Here is a 22,950-nt window from a genome sequence, read left to right as displayed (position 1 = left end):
TGTATGTGACATAGGGCAGGAGTATGTTTGTTTGCCTTATTCTCATTTTTGGAGACGAGAACTGTGCCAAAATAAACAAATGGTGAGCAGCTAGTAAGATTTAAAAACATCTTTTATAATCTGTGTACTTTAAAGTGTCAGTGATAAAAGTTTAATGTGCATATAGGCATACACTCCCTTCTCGTTTGCTCTTTTACAGTTTTTATAACAGTTTTCCTTTATGGAAACCATTACCATTAGAAGTGTGTGAGTAAAATTTTACTCTGCTTGAAGAATTTTAATTTGTGTTGAAAAAAAAATAAAAAATGAAGCCAAACATGCTGTGTATGAAAATGCTGTCTCTCTGATTCCAGTATTATTTAACCCCATTTTTAATCCTTCAAATCCTGCTGGAGTTCACTGTTAACCAAAATTGTCCACTTACACTCAAGGACAACTTCTTCTGAAATTCAAACCTGAACTTCATCCCAGACTATAGGAAAACATCTATCCACATCTGAAGAGGATTAAATGCAAGCTCTCCAAAGCTCCGTCTATCTACCAGCAACCCTAAAAAGCCTGTCTCTGCAGTGTCTAGACACTGAGATAACCCTCCTGATGGAAGCAGATGGCAAAGACCCCTCCACATCATGGATTTGCATAAAAGATATAATGACACAAGGTCAAATTAACAGTCTCTTGGCAGAGCTTTTCACAGAGAAAAGTACACTACCATATCTGCTATGTTTAGATGTATGTGACAGGAGCAAGTTAACCATTTTTTTTTCCTTAATTTACTCACACTAAAGATTGATGAACCTGAGCCCACATACCAGCAATAAATAAAACCAAGAAAAAGAAAAGAAAAGAAAAAAAAAAGTCATGGAAGGGGCTCCTGAGCAGATTTACATTTCAAGAAAAATAAATAAAGGAAACTGAAGATCCAAAACCTAATGCATTTCCTTCAAATAAACACATGTAGGGATGTTTTTATTCCAGTGAAAGAACTCTTCCTGGATACTGGATGCAAGAGGAGTCATAGTTCCATTTAGAACCTAGTAATAACAAAATATAAGACCTTAGTGAGACAAGATGTGAACAGAGTGGGGTGATTTATAGTCTTAGATCCTAAATACTCTGAAACTCAAGCAAGATCCCATTGATTTAACAAAATCTGACTGAGAGCAGCTCTTGGGACTTTGCCTTTCAACTCCCCAGCTGAGCACAGTATTCCAGTCAGAATCCTCAATATATACACAGGAAAAAGACCATGAAGAATCTTTATTTCTCTTTTTCGTATTCTCAAATTTCCATTCACCTCACTGTCTCTGACCCTGGGTAATAGTTTGGATTCATTCTTGGCAGTCTTCAACAAGACACTGCTGTGACATTACTGTGGTGATTTAAAAACTTCTCCTTGGAGTCAAAGACAGGCTTCCGAGGCTCTGCAACACAATAAAACAGCAAAAGGTATATCTAGGAGTCAAGAGAATATCAGATATATTTACTGAATGCTTAGCTACTTCTAAGTTTATAGTGAGTAAACGTGGCTGGGAAGTGACAGTTCCCATCCAGTAAAACAGACAATTCTGGAAATAAGTAGCAATTCTTAGGCTTGATCTTTATGAAAAATTGAATATGTAGTAGCTGAGTGAAATGGCACTCAGGCAACTTATTTCTCAAAGTAGGTTCCTGTATGAAGAATATTTATCTTGTTGCTCTGAGAGCAGGACAGATTCTGCTATACCATGAGGGAAGCAGCATCCAATGCTCTGTAGTGTCTCATATGACTTCATTTTAAGCAGGAGTGATCCAAATTGGAATAGGTGTAGAGAAGGGCATCTGGAGAGTGGACTTGATTAACAGTGAAAAAAAGCTGACCAAAAAGCATGATTTGCTTGGCCTGTCAAAATAAAAGACAAGAGATGTGAGAGCTGACTTAAATATATGAGGGCTCTATGAATTTAATGCCTCATGTGTTATGTTGGCCCTCAGTGTCAGATGCGGATGTTGGTGGTATGGCAGTAGAGTTTGAACCTTCTCACCAATATTCTTTTACATTTTGTTGTCATGCAACACATGGCAGCAGTCTGACGAAATGGCGACTGACATGGAGGTGTGTATGAAACAAAGGGGCATCACTGAGTTCCTCCATGCAGAAAAAATGGCACCCACTGACATTCATCAACACTTGTGAATGTTGATAGAGACTAAACAGTGGATTTGAGAGGCAGTGGGTGGTGCATTTCAGCAGAAACAACAGTGACAGTGACCTGCTAGTACAGATCTTTATGAGCTCGGCATGCAGGCTCGTTTCGCATTGCTGGCAAAAATGCAAAACTAATGGTGGTGACTGTGTTGAAAAACAGTGCTATGTGGCTGAGAATGTGATCTTTCAGTGTCACCGTGGTCTTTGTATTGGTTGTAGTTTCCATGGAAATAAATAGGGGGCATTACTTTCAAAGCAACGGACATATTAGCAGGGAAGATAACCATGGCCCATATTAATTTTCAAAGTCAACAGGCAATACTGCCATGATAGCAAGCATAATGTATTTGTGGATGCATGTAGCCTCAATAGTGGAAAAAAGCTACAAGATCTCAGAGTAGATGAAGTTTGGAACAGTCTTCCAGAAGGAGTAAAAAGTCCCAGATCTCCAACCTAGTGACATTTGAGGTTGAACTGCACCAGCTGATAAAAGAAATTATGTGAATGCTTTCTGTCTTCTGTATGTCTCCCTTCCCTTTCAGCAACAGCAAGGATAGGACAACATCTGAAGTAGACATTTACTTTGTTGGAAGGACATATTGTAACACATTAGAGAGAACAGTTACTGAAATACCTGACAAAGACTTTCCTGAAGATGCTATTTGGGGTAAGATAAGGGGGAAGTGAAGACTAGTTTTATATGTATGATGAGAGACGTAGTGCCAACACTGGAATAGCTGATGTGTCACAATGAAATAATTTTTGTAACTTCTTATAGGTGCATGTAGAAGTTGATTTGGGACTGATACAAATAAATATCCCGGGGATTCTTTTCCAACAAGAAGATATTAAAAAAAACCTGAGTATCACACATTTTTAATTTGGTGTAATATATTTTCAGAATATTTTGTTAAGCAACTGAAAAGAGATATTTTTCCATGGATAGTATTTTGAAGGATAAAAGGGTCTCCCTATCAGACAGGGAAGCATCAGCCTGTTAGCAGAGCAGTTTCAGAAGCACAGAGCTGAAGAGAAATTTTCCTCACCCACTTTTCCTGTCTAGACTGACCTCCCCTACCCTTTCTCCCAGTCAATACAGTATATTTACATTTCATTCTTTTTCTTACAGATGTGAAAACATGTTTGAGTCCTCCAAGATTAAAGGTGGGGCAAATCTCATATCTTTTACCAGCCAGACACTCTATGTGGAATAAAACCCGATATTCTCATATATATATACATATTCTCATATTCTACCTTTGGATGATGCTGTCTTAAAAATTAATTACAGGTTTTCCCTGAGTTGCAGTTCACTAATCAACTTGTGAACACACAAAACACTTAATAGAATGAAAAAGCTAAAGGAAAACCCAAACAAATAGACAAAGCAGATGTAAGAAAACTAAAGGACAAAATGAAGTATTCCCTGGGTTAACCAAAAATCAAACCAAATTTATAGCTATGTGCAACATACATACAACATTCCTTATCAGCCAGATACTATAAACATTTGTTTCTCCTTCAATCCAAATAAATCCTAATAATTTATCAATTTATTTTATTTTCCATATTTGAATGATAGAAGAGTAGGATCTTTAACAAACTAAGTAGTTCAAAACCTACTCTTAAATGATAGTATGCAACCTTTCCCTTAGTTTAAGAACTCTGTCACTAGGACTCCTATAAAAAAAAAAGGCAGTTGGTAATAGAAGTTATCTTTTGTCTTTTCTTTATAATATAGAATACAAGAGGAAAAGATTATCAGTATTTTGGCAGCTCTGAGATAAACCTGGGGAATAAAGCAAAGATACTAGTTGTCCTGTAAAAGAGAATGTATTGGTAGAATAGTGCCTGCCTCCAAGTTTCCAGAATAATAATGTTTCAATTACTGGTATAAAAATTATTATGTGAGTAGAGCATGCTTAGGTAAATTGAGAGAGTATAAGAAATACAAAATTCACTTTTAATGTAATGACATACTCTGAAAAGTCCAATCTGGAATTGCAATACTTTACTCATGGCCATGTGAAATAGGAGTTGCTTTGTGGTGGAAATCTTCTATCACATAGATTTACTTCTTATAGTGCAAGAAAAGTAGCAAACTTTCGATTTTTATGTTCCTGAAGAAAACATTTTCTAATGTAGAAATTTTTTTTTAATCAAGACATCAAGGCATAAGATGGATAGAGAGAAAACCGACAGTATGAGGAATGTATGTCTGTGTGCACTAACATGCAACATCTCCCTCCAAAGGAAAACAAGAACTTAGGGTTAAAAAACAATAATAATAATAAAAAAACAATAAACAGTTACAAAGTTCTGGGAATAGAAAAAAAAAAGGGGGGGGTGAGATTATCAAGGGAACATACCTTCAAAGCATGCCAGTGGAAATGTGCTATTTCCAAAAAGACATGTGGAAGGGAGGAGTGGAAGCAGCCGAGAGACTGGTAACAAATCGACAAAGGGCAGACTTGTGAAATGTACTACTTTTCTTAGTGGTAGCTACTTGTCAGTGTGGGTTGGAAATGGCAGTATGTCACATCAGGAAACCATTCCTCCATCTGCACAGTTAACACCAGCATGTGTAGATGCAGGTACATGGCAGAGCCGTAATGGGTGGGGGCACCAACATCAGGGGCTTGAAACAAAGGCAGTGTCTCTGGAGGTAGTGAAAGCTCATTTCTGCAGGACTTACAGAAACAATCAAGTTTTGCATGTTTTCCACAGATGCTTATCTGCTCATTGTGCCAGACACCCTGGGAGAAAGGATGTGCAAAAACGTGGCTCTGTGTTAGAGCAGAGCTGAGACTGCAATGGCAAAGAATATCATATGAAATATGGCATGCTGTGCTGTTATGCTAAACCATTTCCCTTCTCCAGGAGACTGCAGAGACCGTTCAGAAACTGGGCTACATTTTTTCTTAGTTTCTTCTCCTCTCATAAATCTCAGTTTATTGAGATATATCTGGTAGTATGTACATGTGGTGCTTTATTTAGGCACGCTGGCAATGGTAACTGCCAAAGAGCTTGCTTTCTCACCCTCTCCTTCACAGGATGTGGCCCTGAAATGTTTGACAGTGGCATTTGTCTTTAGGATCACTACAGAAGGCTCAGCATTAGGGACTGTATTGGGTGAGAGCAATGGAAAGGTGAAGATAACCATAGTGCCTTGCACTTTGTTCACCATTGAAAATGTGCCCATATGCTCAGCACAAGTAGTTTTACTTGGAGTAGGAGGCAGGAGAAAGGGAGAGTGTGGTATCTTGAAATAGTTGTACCTACTGCCTTAGCACAGTTTTAGCTCCACTATCATCTCGTGAAATGCTTTTCATGAAAGATATAATGAGACTCACGTCACTGCTTCACTGCTTCACTGCTTGTGGTGCATCATGAAGTCAGTAGCAGTCAGCGCTGAGACAGAGCAGTGCTCTCTTAAGACACAGATGGAAAGAGAGATAGGAGGGAAACGTGGTGGCGAAATGGAAAATAAATCTTGTAAATTCTCTCTCGTAACTGTAAAAATTGTACATAATTTGATCCTTTCTGAAGAGTTTTTTCTAATATCTAAAAAGAGGGATAACCTTCAGCTCAGCTTTGAGGGGATTAGCTATCTTTCTCATTCAGATGGAGAGCAGCAACTCACACTTCACAAGTCTCCCCGTAGCTAGTCTCTAATAACTTCAGTAAGGTTAAAAATTATCCTGTAAAATTGCCTGTGACTTGAACTGGCAACCCATTTTACTGCTGGGAGGTGACTATTAAACAATCTGTGTCTATTGGCATGCAGCTCTATGTGCAAACCCCTTCCCCCACAACAGGCGTGTGAAATCACATGGCATGTTCAGGCACACTGATTGATTACTTATTTTTGTATCCTGCCTGTGTTCATTACCTCAGATACAGGAGGATATATGAAGTGTGTCCTTCAAGGCAACACCCAGTGCAGCTTGGCACTACGAACAGATACAGGTCACCGGCACCTGCGACGTTGTCAAAGGCAGATTAGGTCAAACAGTATAAATTCAGGCTTTAAATCAAAGCCATAAGGAAGATATTTATCATGGCCGCTTTTGGCTTCTCTGTGATATGTCCTGGTTCAAAACCTGCTTTTGAGATATCCCAGATGTGAGCATAAGTTGTGCATTATTCAGTCTCAGTGACTTTGCTTCAGAAATCCAATAGCAAGAACATTTGGAGAGAATGTGTAATTCAGGCATGTGATCTGCAAGAGGCAGAGATGACATTATCTAGATAATTGTTTTATTTAAAGAGATTTATTTAGAGAGATCTTCTGAAAGAGATACTAATTATTAGTGATGGTGCGACTGACATTGGCTTGCTTTTATTAGCTGGGAAGATCATGGTTTGATTTTGAACAAACAGGCCAGTGTTTTACTGTAGCAAAGCTGTGAATGCAGACACCTCACATGATCAATGTATTTTCTATAGGCTGATATCAGCATGTTGATTTCTTATCTCCATTCTGACACTTCTGAGATTTCTGCTAACCATGAGCTCATTCCACATTTAACTTATCTCTGTAAGATCAACTCTCTTAGCATCAGAGTATGCTTGAGGCTGACATTTACAAAATAGGAATCAAGCTGGCAAACCATCTCTGTTTTGGTGACTGTGGCTTCCTCTCTCCTTTTAGATTCTAAGTCATCTTTCCAATTGACATGGAAAAACAGAAAAAGCACAATAGAGCTCCAGTGAACCTCATCATTTCTGAGCACTCAGAGGTAGGAGTCTGCCTACAGGGAATATTAGTTGATAGCACCATAGACTTTTGTAGATCATGACAAATGGGAACAATTCTCAGAATATTTACTGTATTTTATTACTACTGCTGCATGTTTGCAAGGGGTCTATTTACTAATGTGGTTCTCAAACCTGCAAGCAAGTCTACATTAATATATGGTGATAATGTATGGTCACATCCTTACACTTGTGTAAGTCCAGGTCCAGGTCTAGTAATATAGACAAGGGATGAGTTATGCCCTTTGAAATATTGTTTGACTGTCATTAAGAGATTCCTCTGAGAACAGTTTGCTATAAACAAGACTCAAATGCATTTTAATGTGGAATTGTGTTTCAAACCAAATTTGGAGGATTTTTGAATTCAAGCTTTTTGTTTTGTTTTACACCCAATTTTTAATTACAAACTATAAAGAAGGACCTATTTTTCTTGCCTATTTTCAGGATAAAAACAAGACAGCACTATTCATCTTTGAAATGTGGTTAGCAAAGGAGATTGCAAAAGCAAAAGAGGACAAATTAAACACAATCATTTGCCCCAGGTGGATTCTTTGTCTTCTGTTAGAATGCAGTGGAGCTGGGTAGCGTCTTTGTGGCATCAATAATTTTAGCACTGATTAGAGATAAAATGTCAGTAGTAATTGCATGATATTAGTCTACAAAATTAGGCTAAAGTGATCTGAGTATGCAAGCTTTATACAGCTCCTAAAGTTGTAAAGGTACAACAAAATTTTTCCATATGCCCTTGTAATTCTTGTTATAAATGAAGACAGGCTCATAGTACATGGCTGGCCAAGCCTGAAGCAGCAAATACTGTTTGCTTGCCTTTGAGTGCAGAAACAGTTACGTTTTAAAAATTTTAGCCTGAAATTAATTTTCTTACTTTTATTCGTTTAAATCAGAGATTTTTCTGTCTCAGTTTAAGACATCTTTTAATGTTTCTCCTGAATATTACATTTTTAGAGGAAACTTTTTCCTTGTGCAAAAGTTCCAATAGTTGAGTTGAGTGAGAGCTTCGGTGGTAAATCTGCAGTGTATGGATACTAGCTGCCCTCAGGAGATCTTCTAGTAGTTAATAGGATGCTGTGGGCAGGGACATTGGCTGCTATTTGTAGCTATCAAAGGAGTCTGTTGTGAGTGAAGAAAACCCACTCAAATGCTCTGTTCTTCAGTTTACTTGTAGCAGCCAAAGAAGAATATTTCCTTTTGTTGGGGCTGTGTAAGCAGCTGGAAAATTCATAGTAAAACCTCTGGCTTGAAAAGTATCTTTGTTGGGCTTTGCTGTACTGTCATAAGAAATATTGGGTCTTCACATTTTTGACCTGAAGATTATTATGACCTAATAGACATGAGGATAGTGCAAATTAATCACTAACTAGAAGAATTACAATATGACTTTGTACCATCATAGGATGGATTAAGAAGAAACTTCTAAGAACTGATATTTTTTCTTAAGGGAACAAACTGAGGCTGCAAATACACCGAATGCAGTTGGCAATATTCTAAAAAGGTATTGCTTATTGCACCTCTCTTTTTAATTAAAAGGAATGTCAGACATTTCTGAAGAGACAGTGGGTGAGTTGTCAAAAGCAACAAAGACAGAAAATAATTTCAGAAAAAAGGAAAGTCTATGTAAATTTTAACACCCATTCTCTTCTATGTTAAACCACAGTTGCGAACATTTCAGGTGACTTTTCTATGGCATTTTAAAATGAAATATGATTCTCTTGTTCATTCCCTGGCAATATGCCCTGAAATATTCCATTAAGTGTTTTCAATTACTTGCCAGTCCCAATAGGATCTCACTAAAAGGTTTTAAAAAGGAATCTTATCTAGTACTTTATCTAATGCAGTCTGAATGCTATCAATGTTTCAATAAATAAAGCTAAATTAAGTTATATATATTAAAAAAAGTTGTATTTTTGAATCAATAGACTGGGTAGCAGCTGAGGAGATATACATAGGCACGCTTCTCCTTAAAAAAGGTTTCAGAACTTGGCACTGGAGCAAGGTTTTATTTAATATCTCATTTTCACTGACTTATATCACAGTCTATTTCAGGAACAAAAACAAAATGAAACCTAAACTACATTATTATTTCTGAAAGCTTAGATGAATGTATTTTTGAAACATATGGAGGTACATTATCTGCACTATGACAGCAATTACTGGAAGAGGCTGCTGAGAGATGCAAGTTGAAGCACACTTGAATGCTTGGCTTTTACTTTCCCAGAGCAGTTGTATAGAGCGTATATTTCTGCTCCACTGCATGGGCACAAGGCAATGAGAGAGCCATTTGTATTTCTACCAGTAAAGCTGATCATGTTCATCCTAGATAATTTATTGGACAAATTTATCCCGTTCACTTAAACATTTAAACACATAAATAATTGTATTGATATATGAGGTCTCATATTTCAGCAAAGGAAACTTCTTTATTAATGTAAAGTGTTAGCAAGATCAGGGGTTTGGACCCTTCTTTATTTCTTACTCCAAGCAGCTCCAAGCATGGTAGAATCATAGAACCATAGGATGGCTTGGGTTGGAAGGGACATGAAAGATCACCTAGTTCCGATTATCCTGCTGTAGGCAGAGCTGCCAGCCAGGCTGCCCAAGATCCCATCCAACCTTGCCTTGAATGCCTCCAGTGATGGGGCATCTACAGCTTCTCTGGGCAGCCTGTGCCAGTGCTTCAGCACTCTCTGAGTAAAGAATTTCTGCCTAACATCTAACCTAATCTCCCTCTTCTTAATTTAAAACAATTCCCCCTTGTCCTATCAGTATCAGTCTGTGTAAAAAATTGGTCTCTTTCTGCAATGAGGTCTCTCTGGTGCCTTCTCCAGACTGAACAAGACCAGCTACCTCAGCTCTTCTTCATAAAAGGTGCTCCAGCTCTTTGGTCATCGTTGTGGCCCTCCTTTGGTACTGTTTCAATAACCAAATGTCTTTCTCATGTGGTGACCCCAGACTTGGACGTAGTATTCCAGATGGAGCCTTGAGAGAACAAAACAGAGGGGGACAATCGCATCCCTCTCCCTGTTGGCCACCTCTCTTTTGACACAACCCAGGATACAGCTGGTCTTTCTGGCTGCAAGTGCACACTGCTGGCTCCCATTCAGCTTTTCATTCACCAGGACCTCCAAGTCCTTCTCTGTAGGGATACCTGTCCTTCTCTGTAGGGACACCTTCAAGGAGTTCTTCCATTCTGTTTATATTTCTGGGATTGCTCTGACCCAAGTGCAACACCTTGCACTTGACCTTGCTGAATAAGTGTCCTGTTCATCTTGACTAGGTGTTTGGTTCTACTGATGGCTACAACTGAGATGTGGGAGAGCTTGTGTAACACCATACAGCATTGCTTGTGTTTTCTGACTGGAACGTCAAACATGAGCAAGAATTCACATTAGAATGATTCTTTTTAATTTCACACACCTGGAATGTGTTCAGAGAAGGGCAACAAAGCTGGTGAAGGGTCTGGAGCACAAGCTTTCTGAGAAGCAGCTGAGGGAACTGGGATTATTTGGTCTGGAGAAGAGGAGACCATTTTGCTCTCTACAACTACATGAAGTGAGGTTGTGTTGAGGTGAGGGTCAGCCTCTTCTCCCATTAGGTAATTAGCATTAAGACTAGAGGGAAAGTGTGTTCAGGCACTGGAACAGGGGGGTGGTGAAGTCATCAGTCCTGGAAGAGTTAAGAAAAGTTTAGATGAGGGACGTGGTTTAGTGGGAAATATTAGTGATAGGAGGACAATTAAACTGAATAGTCTTGGAGATCTTTTCCAACCTTGGTGATTCTATGATTCTATAATAATCTTCCATAGGAATAGTGGAAAAAAATAAGCCAACTTATTTTCAGACAGACTTAACTGGTTGTAAATGTGTTGCATGATACAATTGTAGTGGGTGTGTTACAGAATCACAGAACTGTAGGAGTTGGAAAGGACCTCTGGAGATCATCTAGTCCAATCCCCTGTTAAAGCAGTTTCCCTAAAGCAGATTGCACAGGACAGCATTTGGATAGATCTTTAATATCTCCAGAGAAGACCTCACAACCTCCATGGGCAGCCTGTTCCAGTGCTCTGTCACCTTCAAAGTAAAGTTTTTTCTCATGCTCAGTTGGAACTTGCTGTGCTCCAGTTTGTACCCATTGCCCCTAGTCCTATCACTGGGCGATACTGAAAAGTGCCCTGCCCCATCCACTTGACTCCCACCCTTCATATATTTATAAGCATGGTAAGATCCCCTCTCAGCTTTCCCTTCTGCAAGATGAACAGCCTCAGGTCTCTTCTAGGTTCATCATTTATGTCTCTAAGAAGATGCTAGGACCAAATTGCCCTCTTCCACCTTTCTCATGGCCTGGCTGTGTTCCCTGATGTGCTCAGGATTCTTTGTCCTGGGAGCATTCAGCCTTCACAGCAAGAAGTTGTGAAAAACCATCATTGTTTTCATATTTAATGACAGCCTGGCTGCTGGGAAATGAAAGTAAAGAAAGGAGAGCTCCATCACTGTCTAATTTGCTTGCTTGCAAGCTTCTCAGCCTCATGTCGTATTTTAACAAAGATTTATAATGTACTGACTATCTAAGGCCCTAGGGTTGCTAAAAGTAAAGGTTGGGGGAGGGAACGAAAGCTGTTAATAGAAATGTAACATTCCATTATGATAATTAACAGGAAATGTGAAGATTTTTATAAATTGCTTATCTGTTTTAATTATTCTTGAGACATCTGTAATATTAATACATGGATAAAGAACAGTTAATTGGAAAATAAATGAGAAATCTAAATGTATTTTTTCCCCTGTGTATTTTTTGGGAAGCCTTGATATTAAATCTTGAAATTCCAAATTCTTCTTGTTATATTTGAGAAACGTATAAATTAATCAAACATTCATTACACAAATCAAGACTTGCCAAATCCCCGTTCTGTTGGATTAACTAGTGAAGGAATCTTCATTCTGTGAAAACAGTGGTATTTACTTCAATTTTTAAAACATTTCCTTTGTCACCACCATCACCAGTGTAGAAAATTCCATTTGTATGTAACAGTTTTCTGTAAATGATATTTCCAATATTTTTTTTCTACCACTGCATGATTCACAAATGTGATTTTTTCATACAGATAACAACATGTTTTAATCATGAACATGATGGCTGTAGTATAGCAGTAATTTCCCATTAGGTCTTCCTGGGAGCCAGCTATATGTGTATTCCCATTGTATAGATATAGTAATGTGCAATGTGTGTACATTCATACATTTGAAGAATAAATGCAGAAAACCCAAACAATTAACTATATGGGCATCCAGGGAGATAAATTTGAAAAGGTAGGAGGAGAATAAAACTTGAAAAATGTAGCAGATTCAGAGGTAAATGTCTTTAAATCAAAAGTAGGTCTTAGAGTTTCTGCTCTGCTGCAATTTCATGTTTATTAAAAGGATTTATCCTGAAGTCATCAAGACTGAGACCACTAGCTGTTCAGTTCTCCTCCATTTATCTTATTGATTTCCAAGTTACGAGGATTACAAAACCCAGCCATGCAAACCCTGCTCCAAAGCTTTTTTCAGACTCCATGAAAAACACATTCTGCAAACAACATGGAAGTTAGTCTTCCTCTCTTTTACCCTCTCTTCCCCTCCGATTTTTTTCTTTCACTGTGGTAAGCATAGAGCTAAGGTTAATCAGTTTCTTTCTTATACGAACACTATCTTTTTTTTTTTTTTTTTTTTTCTTTCTTCCTTTTTTTTCTTGTTTTCTTGTTTTCCTCCCTCCCTCCCTCCCTCCCTCCCTCCCTCCCTTCCTTCTCCTCTTCTCCTTCCTTCCTTCCTCCCTCCCTTCCTCCCTCCTTCCCTCCCTCCTTCCCTCCCTCCCTTCCTCCTCCCTCCCTTCCTCCCTTCCTCCCTTCCTCTTTAGAATAGAGAGGGGTTATATAGAGAGAATCCCAAGAAAAGTAGAAAAATTAACATACAGATTAATGTATATGCATGTATATGCAATGTACATTGAACCTACTAACCGCAGAATGCATAACTGCCAATCACTCAAGTGCATGTTCTGCTTTCAGACTGACGTATTCTCGAGCTTTGTTTCAGAAATATTCTTCTACTGTAGGCTATTTTAAAGAAGAAACCCAGTCACTGGGAAGTTAACTGCTCTTAAAGGAAAGAAGTCCGTACAATTGTTCTTTTTCACAAGTTAGAGGGCATCAGTTAATGCTGAAATGTGAACTTCTACTGTATTTTCCTATTTATGTCCCAGCTTTAAACTGAGAGATAGTTTGTCTTCCATACGCCTGACTGATTTGAGTCTTACAGATATTAATATGCTTTTTGACTTATAACAGTGGAGAGGGCTCCATGAGGTTACCACTGTTTGACCATCACTGAAGAGACCAGTGAAATCAAGAGACCATTTCAGACCCTGCTAGGTCCTGGCTTTTGTGGAGAAGGAGGGCCTTGCTTGGCATAGCAGGAGAGGGGGTCTAAGCAGGGTCATGTAAAGAAGACTACATCAAAAGATTTCTTGGGCTGATTCTGTTTGTTCTCTTCTTAAGGGCAAATACCATTACAGTGAGTACATGAATGAGGTCATGGCAAAAGAAGCAGCTTCCCTTAGTATGGTGTAACTGAAGCCAGTTCCTGGGTGTTGAGCACTCATCCTGGAAGTCCTACGTCACATAACACAATTTTACGGTATTGTTGCTACAGGTGTTTTGAATTTTATTGGTCAAGCACCAAATTCTGATTATATTTATTACAACTGAAGTGTGGCAGTCAAGTGGTCCAGGTTCTTTTGAGTGGCGTGCAACCACAGGCACACACTGGAACACAGGAAATTCCATGCAAACATGAGGAAAATCTTATTTACTTTGAGGCTGAAGGAGCACTGGGACAAGCTATCCAGAGAGGCTGTGGAGTCTCCCTCTCTGGAGATATTCAAGACCCACCTGGATGATTTCCTGTGCAATCCACTGTGGGGAATCTGCTTTAGCTGAGGGGTTGGACTTCATCTCCAGAAATCCCTTCCGATCCCTATGGTTTTGTGATTCTGTGATTACTGTTTTCTCATTTGCTTGAAACAGTCACTTATGTAAAACAGTAACAGGAGTGGCTTGAATAAAAGATACAATTGATTTTGGAATAATAAAAAACTTACCATGGGCAATGAAGTAGGAGAATGAAGTCCTATTTATGGAAGTTACGTAGTAACTATCACTAGAACATCTATTATACTCTAATAGATATTTTTCCATGTATGTTGTTTGTGTACCAATAAAGAGATCATTTCTGTAAACTGAAATCTGGTAAAAAGATTTACTAGGCCCAGTTCTTTCATAGGGCTGTTACTGATCTTTATTTACCACTTTTTTATGAGATGAACTTCAAATTCCAGGAAAGAATAACAAAGCTATACATCTTTTATATGACTTGAAAATTTATATGAACAAGTGCATGTATTTCGTTCCAGTATTCCAAAAGTAAATTTCTTGGCAGTATCTGATAGATTTTTGTAATAGAAGCATATGGGGATTTGGAGTCTGTTCTCAGGGAAAAATTGCACTATCTAATCAGTGTTTGAGTACAGAGTAAATCTTCATTAGAGAAAGTCCTTTCCCTGCATCCCATAGGCTAATAGAAGCCAGAGGTGAGTGACAGTCACCCTGATTGGAAGCTTACCTAAAAAACCTATGACAGATGTGCAGATTTCCCTCTCCTTCCTGTTCATTTGGGTGCATCCATTTGGTGGGATGCTCCCTAACTGCAGACCCATAGCAGAAAAGAAGACTGACTCGCAGAAGCCACTTGACATGACTCGTGTCTGTGGATGAAAAGACATGATGTAACATCTGTTTGAACTGCTCCACTGTGCTTGGTTTTGTGAGTGAAGAACAGATCTATAAAAGAGGCACTGAAGAATCCTCCATGTACATTGCTTTAACCAGCGGATCAAGTTAACACCTGGAGGAAACCTGGCTTTTCCTAACCTGTGTGGTATTAGGGCTTGAAAAAATAAACATGATCAAAGCAGTGTAATAGGAGAACCTCTTTTTCATGGTATTTCTGTATGCTTAATGCATTCATACGCATCAGTTTTTGACAACAGTGGTTTAATAGGCAGTGCAAAACAGAAGACATATGCACAGATCAAATGCTGTAAGGGAGATGCATTAGAATATTGTTATTTAATTGTGTCCAAAGTATCTGAGCAAGAAAGCAAAATTAAGATTGTAATTTAATGGTGTAGTGATTGATGCATTACCTAGCTAGAAACTTGAATTAAAAAAATGCAAATAAGTGGGAGATTTGAATAGTGGTTTATGAAACTATATACTTCCTTTTTTTCCATTGGCTACTTTTTGTTTGCCTATCTGCCTTTTTGCAGGGTTGGCCTAATTATTTTTATTCCCATGAGTAAAGTGCAGTGAATGCACACAAAGGATACAGAACAGCCCATATGCATGTTTGCTTGTGCGTAGAGATATACATGAATTCACTCATGTATACATATTTATGACCTCTTTATGTTGTGTTTATGTGCATACACATACGCATGCACTCAGAATATCCAATACTTTAAGCCACTGGAGATTTGTTTTAAGCACATGTATTTCCAGAATGCTTCCTTCAGCTATCAGCAGCAGTACAAATAAGCCTTCCTATCCCTGTTCTGTTGAGATAAAGCTGCCCTGCCATCACTGACCTGAAATCTCAGCAAGCTGATGAGTAGATCTCGTTTCTGATGTGCATTTTGATGAGCCATCAATATAAATCCAATCTGGGTTGCAAGCTAGCCGATGCGTGGCTGGCCTCCTATTTCTTATTTAACACAACCACGTTTTTCTCATTCCATGTACCAAATTATTTTACAGGTCTCTGTTTCACCTAAATTCGAAAAACCAAAATACACTTCAGCTGATAAGAGGAACCTGTACACAAGAACAAGTGAAAAGAAAGAGCTGCACATGTTTTCAGCCATAATTTAATACACAGATGGCAACGATGGGTGTTGGTTGCAAGAAATGAGTTGTTCAGGAAGATCTGCTTGGCTGAATTTTGATTTTGTTTCCAGCAGATCTCCTCACATGGTATTGTTTATGCAAATACACCCTCTCTTTAGAAAGCGTCTGGCTTCAGAAAACCCCTGGCAGTAGAGCACAAAAGCTAAGTTGTACAGCAGCTAGCGGACCTGAAAAGAGAAGCTGAATGGAGCAATGGATGCAATATGCAGGCAGCCAGATAAACAGAAGAACTATTCTTTTTCTGGTTACCAGTGGTGTGTGGAGAAGGCAGCCTACCCCAGAGGGAGAAAGAAAAAGCCTTGAGAGGGGGGCAACTACCCTGCTCCTATTGAAAAACAGAAAAGGCTAAAGGGGAGCAGAGCCAAGCATTACAGACGCTACTATGGTTAAGACATAAAACTGCCTTAACTCACATGTAGGACCTTTTATGGTGTTGCTAACTTTGCCAAGAGAAAATTAACCAAAAAGCCCATCTAATTTGCTTGTAGGTAGGAACGATGAAAATGAGGAAAGTGGAGCAACTCTTACAGTAGCTTTCTAACCTCCAGGAATGAATGGAGATGTTTTCTTTTTACTATTAGCTTTAGTAAATAAGGACCTTGGCAAACGTTTTCTCAGCAGCAAGCATTTAGATGGGATGTACATAAATAACTTCTATGCAGTTACATACAAGCAGAGGGAACAAGTGAGCACTAGTAAAAGAATTTTCACTATAGAATATGTTCATAACAGGGAATACTAATTTATTTTTTTTCCATATATTTATTATTCACCAGCAAGTGTAAAAGTTAAAAACCTAGGTAGAACCCAATTACTTCCTAGTTTTAAAAAAAACCAAAAACGTTTATTAGCAACTTTAGTAATTCCAGCTTTACCCCATTATTTAATAAAGCCACTGATGTCAATGCCAAATATCACCGTATATTTTCTTAAATGTTTGAAATGATACTTCACAAAACAGAGCAACGTTAAAAAAAATGTCAGTGTTAATTTTCTAATACATTCACATTTTCACACATCTTTCCCCAAGTGCTGTAGGTAAGTCCAGCAGGTGTGTTTAGTACAGAACACACACAACCTCAGAAATTTCCAATATTGCGTTGTATGCATAACTGCAAATTCACCTTGCAGGTGCATTTTGCTTTGCTTGCTTCATTCAAAGGGTTTCCTATGTTATGAAGAAAGCATCAGCTCTGCTAAGTGAAATTTTTGTCAGGTCATTCCTAGGTTGAATATGTATTTTTAATTTCATTAGTTCTGGACGCTCATCTTTTAAATTAAAGAACAAGCCTAGAATGGTTGCCTTAAAGAACAGTTTAGGAAAGCATCTTGAGTTGCAATTGTGCAAAATCCAGTCATTAATTCAACCTTATATCTTATTCTTTTTATGCCAGAAAAGCTGGAAACTGAGTGCATGAGAGGGTGGCATCATCTGCATTTCAGTGGCCTGCCTTCAGTATAAAAGCTATCTTCTCTCTCTTTTTTTGTACCCCTACAGGAACAGTAGCTGAGACAAGGCATTTTTTGGAGGGTTGTGTGTTGGATTGAGGGGTTATTTGCCATCTGCCATCACCCTGTAGTTTGCATATCAATAAAAACAAAAATAATAAACTAATTTCAGGCATGTATGATACATTTAATGTTGAAGGCCTATTGTTAGAGGAGAAATAGTATATTCTTATCAGTAGCTTTAAACTGCTATTCATCATTTCTAAAGGGCAATTATTTGGAATCTATTAAACTGGAATTCATAATACCCCTGCATACTGAATTTTAAATAGAAATCTGTATTTAGATGAAGGAATACATTAGTATAAATAATTAGAGCACTGAAAATCCATGACTTCATTTTTCACTCACATTCTCTTTTGCACAGGATATGAAGTATCAAGGATCCGAGCATTTAAAAGAAACTTTACAAGTTCCCTTTTGGGGGAGAAATTTGGACAGGGGAGACAAGGAAGAGGCATTTTTGTGTCAAATGTCTTGTAATGGTTGCTGAATTTCAACGTGCTGGTTATTCAACATTGTTTTTACAAAGCTGGATATCAACGAGTAAAAGTAACGGGTTAAAAAATGTGATAGAAAGTGACAAGAGGACTAGAGAATAGAAACTGTTTAACAACTGAGTAAATGTTCAGAATCTCTCCTTAAGAGGTTCACAAGCAAGTAAAGCAAGCGAAAATCCAAGACCCACGAGACACAGATAAATATTACTATCACATACTGCACATATTTTCACAATAAATGTGGTTTTGAGATGTAGAAGAGCACACACAGCATAGGGATATCTTGCATCTCCCTTGAAATGGTGTGAGCATCAGTCATTGCAGCAATCTCACAGTTAAACATCACTCCTTACAAGCTGTTCAGCATATGAGTACATAAGCATATGCGTATGCACACACAGACGCACCTTCATACCAAGAAATTTCCCAGCAAGAGAATTAGTGCACTGAATTTGATTTACAGTGAACAGCTAACCAACAGCATGAGAGTATGAGCTCCATATCTGCTGCTCTATAAAATCCTGCTATTTGTTAATTTACAGCCACAATAACACGGCTGTTTGGAAGTAAAGATCATGCTTTAGACTGATGCTTTCTTGGTTGTGACTCTGTTTCTGCAGAAACAGAAATTGCAGACTCATAGGGAGATATTAAATGAGTTCTTTGCACTACTCCCTGCAGCACTGTTGAGAGGATGCCCTGGGTGGGCATGACAGTCACCAGACCTCCCACACAGAGGTCAGGAAGACTGCCAGCCCCTTGGAGTGTTTTAGTATGGAATGGGCTGTATCTGGGAAAAAAAGTATATATATTTTCTCTGAGAAAACCAGGCAGTTAATTTTTGACAAGTAATTTTATTGCCTTTTTAATATAGCTCGTTGTTATGGTTTTAGAGTTGGAGATACTTATTTGTGACTCTGTTGTTTTGGGTTGGGTAGAAAATTCTACACCATATTGAGCAAGAATGCATTTTTGTTGCAAAGAACTTTCCTGAACTGAGTTTCAGTGTTCTGGTCTCTGATCTTCCTTGCTGTAGGAAGCAGAAGGCCACTGATTAATTCCCAGATTCAGAAAGATGTTAGCAGTCTTGCAAAAGCATTCATGAACTAGACCTCAAGTAAACAATATTCCACAAGGTCAGGCTTTGTACAGTTGGACTATACTTGGCCATCTGATATCCTGCTTATGATACAGTTACTGATCCATGATAGACGACTACATGACAAATGAATCTAAGTTGAGACTTGTGCACACATGAAACTTAGATTGATTTTCTGTCTCCAACACCTCAAAAAGTATTTTCTGAGCTGCATGATCTAGTAACTATAGTTTGACAGCACTAAACGTTACAGTTTTATAATAACAATCAGCAGATGGACATTAATAATCATGGTAAATTCAAAACAATGTCACTGTGGTTAAATTATAATGAAAGAAATGTAAGTTTAAATTCATAATATAACATATGCTACATACTTAAGAGGAAACACACAACCACTGTGGGCCTGTGATTCCTTTTTTCTGATGCTATTCCATGTCAGGACAGATACAATACAAGAGATGTCAGATAATTGGGAAAGTCAGAAATATTGTTTGGATGTCCATGTCTAACATAAGCCTGATGCAAAATCTGTAGATGGAAAAACATACAGCAGTTGCCAGCATGGCTTCTTTAGGTTTCTCAGAAGAAGGCTTAGTAGGAAGTCTTTAGTTTAAAAGATTTACATGGAAGCCGAGCAACAAAAGATGGGATAATGAAATTTTTGTGAGTGAAAACCTTCTAAGTGGGTGCAGGCTCTTGCCTTGCACTACCAAAATAACTGACCACATGTTCAACCTGAGAGCAGAAGAACAATATTCTTTTTAAATGAAACTGTTTATGTGGTTCAAAGTTAGGCATTTGCACAAGAAGCATGTGCTGAATTGGACCCAGAGTGTTCATCCCTTTACAAAATCAATCCTGGAAAGAGTGGCTTGAGATCAGGTCAATAGCATTAGTAGCTCTCAACCTCAATTAGGAAACTCAGATAGAGAACAGGCAGATTTCAAAAGAATTTATGTTCATACTTTAAGAGCATGTTTGAAACATGTCTAGAGAGCGGTGCTCCCCATTAATTGTCATCTTGTTAAGTTTAATATATTAATGACTTCTTCTCTGTCTTCTGCAGTATTCAGCACATCAGAAAGAATATCACTACAGAACTGTCTATGTGCTGTCAGCAGTACAAGTTGCAGAATGAATTACTACTGAATCTCAATTTAGGGATCAGGAGAGGATGTGCTGAGCAAGTGAAAACACTGAAGCAAAGCGACATGCCACGGATTTGGTGGATACAAGCAATTACAGCTTAACAGATGCGGGTAAGCTGGTGAACAAATAGAGGTCCTGCACTTCTTCATGATTTGCCCAAAGACTGACATTCTAAATATACCTGATCAAAGACAACAAATAATGAAATTGTTGAGCGAACTTGAGCATCAGAATAAATTTGAGGAATCTGCTCCTTATATCAAAAAGAAGCTTCAGAAAACAAATAGCAAGACCACTTGTAGTTAAGTGCTGAAAAATGAAAGGAACGACTTCCCAGCATTTTTATTACAGCTTCAGCATATTTTATTTTATATATATATATATATATATATATAAATACATACATATATATGCACACACATATATACGTATATATTGTTTTTCACTAGAGGAATAAGCCATCTTATTTATGTCATAGCTGAGAGGTGTGAATTTCCTCCATGCCTTCCCCAGCTTCATAGATGAATCCCTGATGGCAGATCACACTGCACAGAAGGCTGAGTGACAGAGGCCACTGCTCACTAATCGCTGCATCAGCAGGAGCTACAGTGTGTGGGAAGATACCCACTTTCTCCTCATCCCTAATTTTGGGGTCTTGTTTCTAGAGAGTCCACTGGAAGGATTCATATGGAGGGCAGAGAAGTAAAATACAATCCACATTAGGAATACATGGTGTATTCCTAAGCAACCACACTTCCCTCCCCCTCTAAATTCAAGGAGTGAGAATAAAGCTGCCTGACAGGCTGTATTCTTATTGTGCCATTTTTCAAAGCCTTATAAGGAGAAGAAACTGTGGCATAATTAATATGTTGGATAGCTGAAGACATTATTGAATTGTAACTGCAGCATTTAACTGCAGTTAAAGTATTCTTAGCCCCTAGGTCTTTACCATTGTATAGTCATGATTAGCTGTTTTGGATAAACTGGAGAAAGTAACATAAATCTTCCCAAAATTTACAGTGAAGAATAAAATTCAACATATAGCTTTTCCCTGCTCATGGAACTGAATCAATCAATACTGCATTATGCTATTGCTGGAGTGCATAGTAGCAATCACTGACAGTAAGGGTACTTTGCACAGCAGTGAAGGTTATCTATATAATTTGCTTTAAACCTTTGGTAGTCCTTTGGGAGAATGCAGGAAACATTGCTCTGTATATTTTCTATTTGCTGAAAATTGTAACAAAGTCATCAGAAAAAGGAAAAAAAAAAAAAAAAAAAAAGAGAAAGGATAACAAAGTTTTGCTAATAAGAATGATCCATACACCCAGCCAGACATGTTTTCCTGTGGACAGTGGAAAGAATGCAGATGCAAAGCCGTTGGAACCCATTTTCAACTATGAAATCTCAGATGGAAGTCTGGAAGTCCTGACTAGAAAAAAAAAAAAGAAAAAAAAAGAAAAAAAAAAGAAGTGAATTCAGAATTGTTTGCCACCTTTTTCAGATTCAGTTTTGCAGCACCACTACGAAGGGACTTCTTGCTTCAGGCCAGGCTGGATGATCTGTGAAGCCACTGAAGTGAAAATAAAGCAAAAGTGTCCTTCAAGAAACTCAACAACTGTTTTGGTTGAGTGTGTGGTTTTCTAAATACATGCAAAAAGATATATAACCCAAACACGTATTTAGGAGAATGGATTTTGTTAATGTCAATAGCTAAACACCATCTTGGTCTGTTTTATCAACATGGACCATAGTTAATTTTTAAATGATTCCGTCACTGTATGTAGTTTATATAAAGCAGGTGAACTTAGATTTCAAGTAGTTACAGTAATTAAAAAGAGGTGAACAGGGCAAACTATTTGTTACACTATGTATGATAAGAAGACAGAGGCACCATTCAAAGAGTTATGACTTGCTAGTGAGTAGGAGACACTTGAAATTGTCAAGAAGTGCTGTTTGAAAAAACAAATGAAGAAAAGCAGACAAAATCATCTATTACTAACTAATGTAAGCATATGAATTTCAGTGTGCAGCATGGTTGCTACCGATAGTCATGGTGCATTGTTACAGTGAATGGATAACACTGTCACAATGGATAGTAGCACATATTCTGCCTATACAAGTGATAGGAAAACCATCAGAGTTTCACAATAGGAGAGCAGCTTTGAAATTAAAATAATAATAATAAAAACCTACAAACTCACCGGCATTAAATTAAATTCTTGAGTGGTAAGGAATATAACCTTGACCTACTACAGTAAATAAAAGAGCACCAACCTGTTTGTAGGAGATACACGTTTTGCATGCATATCTTAGTCGATTTTAATCTTGCTGATTGAATTTAGGGTGAATATTAAAAGCAAACTCATCATTTTTTTGCACATGATATCTCCTGTGGAAGGAGCATTGGCTAGTTCAATATCTTTCCCCCTGCAATAAAATAAAAATTCATGGTGCCACTTCGTTGACTTTAGCTTCTCAACAGTGCCTATGAAATTTCCTCCTATTTGGTTTGTCTTTCTTCATCACCTCCAAAATAGATCCTTTGTATTTAGAATAATGTACACCATCTCCCTCACAGGTACTGAATATCCTAGATTCCTCCAAATCAATCACAAATTAGTAAGGCAAAGCTAGTTAATTAAGCGATATTTACTTAATGGAGGGACTTGTAAACCACAGCAGAAATGTAGTGTTTATGGGTTTTTTACATAAATGGAAGAAAAACAGG

The sequence above is a fragment of the Lagopus leucura genome, unplaced genomic scaffold, assembly GCF_019238085.1.
Source record: "Lagopus leucura isolate 7727_CA_CO unplaced genomic scaffold, USGS_WTPT01 Super-Scaffold_100002, whole genome shotgun sequence".
NCBI classification, from domain to species: domain Eukaryota; kingdom Metazoa; phylum Chordata; class Aves; order Galliformes; family Phasianidae; genus Lagopus; species Lagopus leucura.
This window is presented reverse-complemented; position numbering follows the sequence as displayed.